This window comes from Ambystoma mexicanum, chromosome 7q (genome assembly GCF_040938575.1).
Source record: "Ambystoma mexicanum isolate Mex_15411 chromosome 7q, UKY_AmexF1_1, whole genome shotgun sequence".
Taxonomy (NCBI): domain Eukaryota; kingdom Metazoa; phylum Chordata; class Amphibia; order Caudata; family Ambystomatidae; genus Ambystoma; species Ambystoma mexicanum.
In genome coordinates, this window is record NC_090941.1 from 36565367 (window position 1) to 36570144 (window position 4778).

Below are 4778 nucleotides of genomic sequence, written 5' to 3' on the forward strand. Positions count from 1 at the left end.
CCTATTTTAAAATTCAAACCTGTTCTAATACTTGAATCTTTCTACTTGCTGCCATAGCACTAAGCACACATACTATATCGCCCCTCAAACCCAACTTTTCTTCAAAAATCCTTTTTACCACACGGTGCCTCATTTCTCTTCCCCCATACAAATGCACTTCTTTACTCAAAATGATTTCCAACATCCTTTTCTTACCAAAAACCCTCCTATATTAGATACAAGTCTGCAAGCTTGACCCTTAAACCTACCCGCTACCGCCATTTTCCCAATATTACCCCAGTTTCCCCTCTTCATTATTCCAATGTTCCTATAATACCCACATCCTTTCGTTCTCTTGGCTCAGCATGTTCCCTGCTTCTCTTGCCAACCGTATAGTCCGCCTAGCCACCTGCATGCATAGAAAAAAAGTCCACACCTACCATTCACGTTAACCCTTTTCCCCCCAAATATGCTTCTATCACCCTTAGGGAATTCCACCATAATATCTTGAGTTTCTATGAACTGAAACCCTTACTCTCCCTTAAACGATAACCAGCCTTTCCTAAAATGACCATCCACCCCCCACCGATTGTATCATAACAAACGTATCTTAAAGCTAGGCCAGCACTTTCTTCAGAGTTCCAGCACTTTTTTTCATTTTCAGTGTTCCCTCACGTGCCCTGTTCAGCTGAACATCACATTTCCGGTATTACCAAAGCGTTCCCCTTCATCCCACTACCAGGGGCCTAAACAACCTCACACTTTGGCTTGTTTCAGTCAACTCCTGTGCACCGTTCTCAGTCATACCCACCTATTTCCCGACCACATCTCTCCACATGTCCTTCCAGTTGCTCCCTTAAAGCAGTGGCGTCTCTTGGGTGAGCCAGGGGAAGCACAGACCCCCCCCCCTTTCATAACGCCTGGCCACCCCTATCCCTCCCCACCCGCCTCCCCTTGCACTGAGCGGCATGAGGCCAGGTGCTGGGCACATGCAGCATACAGAAATGGTGACAAGCATCACATTGTGAGGAGTTGCCTTGTCCACTGAAATCGATGAAATGCGCACCTGGCAGATAATATGGGATGCGCGATGTCACTCCTACCACACTGCCCTTGCCAGAGCTCGAATGTGCTAGATTTGCAGGGGGACCGGTAGGGGGCAGTGCAGGAAGACTGCACGCTCCTGTCCTGGAGCTTCTTATCGAGGGCCCGCTTGTGAGTTTTCATAAATTCTGAACTGTGTGACGCTGTTAACATTTTCCAGAATCCCGCTGGAACAGTTCATAGGAACACATGTATGTATGGCCTTTCACGGCCCATTGCCCCCCCCCCCCCTGCGCCCCCCAATTCTAGGCTCTGCAACAAAAGATGTTATTACTTCCAAATGTAATAAGCAAGGTTTTGGCCTGAAGATGAATGGCTGCTTTGGTAATGCTGAGAGTTGAACTTTGGAAGTGCAACCTGACCCATGCCAGACCAGTTAAGTGTTTAATCCCTGAGCCATCCACTCGCACTCCAGTATGCTGTTTGATCACAAATCAGTAAGGAGACATTCCAAACCCAGGCTTCGAAGCATGTCAAAGCATTCAGTTCGTGTTTAAAGTGGGACATCTGCGTCTTTTATTCACCTTCAGACAGCGATATCCCGAGCTTTACTTTAAAGTACAATACAGTACTGTCCCCGTTTGAAGAGGAAACCACCTTTATTGCTATTCATCAGTCACCCTTTGGCAAATTGGGGGAATGTTAGCAGCCTCCATACATTTCAGCTACTCTGTCTCCACCCCCACTTCTTGAATCAACAGTAAGTCCACTAGAGGAAGCACCCTCCCCTCGCCCATCTGACCTGCTCTTTGCCCTTCCCTAGTTCGCGATCCACCTTTCTGTTTCCCTAGGAACAAGCCCTCCCCCATGCACCCACGGCGTAATGGAAACCTAAACATAAAAGTGATTCCCGTGCAGGAAAATGTCAAAGGAGCAGTATGAAAAAATGTGTCAGAGACGACCCCCTACACCTTTCCCTTCTCAGACCTTCAGAGGATGGCAGCATCTTATATAGCCTTGTATTTGCAAACTATAGAACACAATCGGTCTCCCAACTGTTTTCACAAACGGCGAATCACACAGGCAGAGCAGGATATTGTTTTGTGAACGTGGAGGCCCCATGTCCTTACCGCATACTAGAGTGGTGAAAGGAGATGAGGCCTCTACGTTCATAAACTGTATGAGCTGCAGGACTGAGAACTGGCAAACATAACTCATTCCCTCCACATGGTTTTCCTGAATGAAACGGATTCAGCTTCTTGAAGATGATGAACCCATGCAGAGCCAACAGAAACATTTGTGACGCAAAGGACACACTCTTGAAAATGATTTCAATGGAGTCCTCAAGTTGTCCTCGGCATATTTTATGCGTGTCCTTTATTTCATCACAACACATCCGACAAGCAGTTGAGTGCCCCAGTTGGGCCTGCTCTTCTGTGTTGTCATGATGATGAAATGTGATGACATTCAATTGTGACGCACTTACGATATAAAAAGCAGTTACCCAGCGCGTGCTTCAGCATTGGGGAGCCAGGCATCAGCTTGGTCAGACCACTGCCAGAGTCTGTAGCCAAGACAGCAAATGGGCCAGAAGTGGCATGATGTGAACAGGGGCAGACACGGAGGTGCAGGGGAACAAGCTAAGGTAACTATCAAATGCTCCAAATGTTAAAGTAATTTGAAAATCCAACCCAGTTCTTTTGCTTTAATGTCTGTTTGCTAAAATCTCACCACCAATGTTATCTCTTCCAAACCAACTTTCCTTCAAAAGCACGTTTTTTTTACCCCAGGTTGCCTCATCCCCTTATTTAAAAATACTTTAATCAAAATCATTCTTTCCAACACTCGTTCCTTACCATAACCCCTTTCAATTCAGATACAATTCAGAAACCTTGAGCCTCCTAATCCTGTTTTGTTACCAGCCATACAGGTAGCCCAATATTCTAACACTACCACATGCTCCCGTCGCCACCATTCCCATATTGTTATGATCCCCAAATCGTTCTTTTGCCTCAACATATGCTCCCTATTTCTCTTGCCAAAGGTATAAGAACGCATAGAATAAAATACTGTGCCACGCCACTCTGTTCCATTCCTATTCAAATACCTTTTTCCCTAACCGTGCCTCTATCTCCCACCATCACCCTGAAGTAATTGGACCATACCCTCCACAGAAATCATAAAGCTTTCCATAAAAAAATAACCACGCTTCCTTAAAATGGCCGACCAACCCACGCCTATTTCATTCTAACGAGCCTGCAGTTAAGCCAAGCCAGTACTTTCTTCAAAATGCCCATGCGTGCCCTGCTTTATTCATCCTTACGCGTCTCCTGTATTAACAAAACCTCCACTTCCTAACTTCCCCATTGACCCCCCTTGTGCATCTTTCCTGTTTCTCTAGGAAGGAACCCTCCCCAAAGCCTTACACAGGAACGCAAAGATAATCGAGACTCCCGTGCAAGCTACGATGACTACATTTCAGGTGAGCCCCCCCACCCCGACCGTCCCTTTGTGGACGACAGATTCTCCTGTCATATAACAATCAGCCTAAGCTCTTTCATAGAAAAGGCGACCCTCATCCCCATAGACAGTGCAGGATGCTGCCGAACACAGTACAGGGTGGAAAGGAGGCCCATAGATTTACAAACTGCACACATCTTTGCATGAATGGGATAGAGCAAACACAGCCCCCTTTCACTGCACCTGACTTTCAGGAATGCAACAAATATTTCTGGACACAAAATGCCATACAGTATCAAATGACTGCTGGCGTGAGTGGTAAGAGGTGTCATTTGCTTGTCCTTTATTGCATCTTAGCTGATGTTATCAAAGGAGTTGGGCATCAGCATGGTCAGATCACTTGGAGAGTCTGCAGTCAACAGGGGCCAGAAGCGGCATGATGGGAAAGTAGGGTAAGCCAAAAACCCAAAATGCCTGAATTCTTCAACCCAATTTGAAACCCCAAACTTATTATTCTAATTTGTGAATGTTCTGCTTGCTGCTACCTTACCAGGAGTGAAGACAGAAGACTCCTGCAGATCCAGCAAAGGGAGACGCACTGGCCCAGGGGCCAACCCCGATATACCAGGTAAGCAATGTTTCACTCCCCTTACGATGAGACTATGGAGGGTGGAAAGGAGCCCTCTAGATTTACAAACTGCACAAACTCCATGAATGGGGCCCATCAAACACTACCCCCTTTAACTGCACCTGACTTTCAGGAATGAAACAAATTCATCTGTTTGGACGTGCATTATAGAAAGCCAACACACATCTTTTAACACATGGCATGCAGTATCACATGATTTCTGGCCGGAGTTGTAAGACGTGTCATTTGCTTGTCCTTTATTGCATCTTAGCTGATGTCACAATGTTATGATGATGAAATGTGATTGGTTCCTTTGTGACAGTTATCTAGGGGCTTCAGTACTGGAGAGTTGGGCATCAGCTTGGTCAGATCACTTGAAGAGTCTGCAGTCAACAGGGGCCAGAAGCAGCATGATGGGAAAGTAGGGTAAGCCAAGAATCCAAAATGCCCGAATCGTTCAACCCAATTTGAAAATCCAGACTTAATTCTAATTTGTGAATTGTACTTGCTGCTACCTTACCAGGAGTGGAGACGGAAGTGCCCATACAGGGAGAAGACAATGAGAGTGGAACATATATGGCTCTGACGGCTCCTGAAGATGTAGCAAAGGGAGAAGCTCTGGCCAAGCGGCCAACCCTGAAATACCGGGAGAGCAATGTTTCACTCC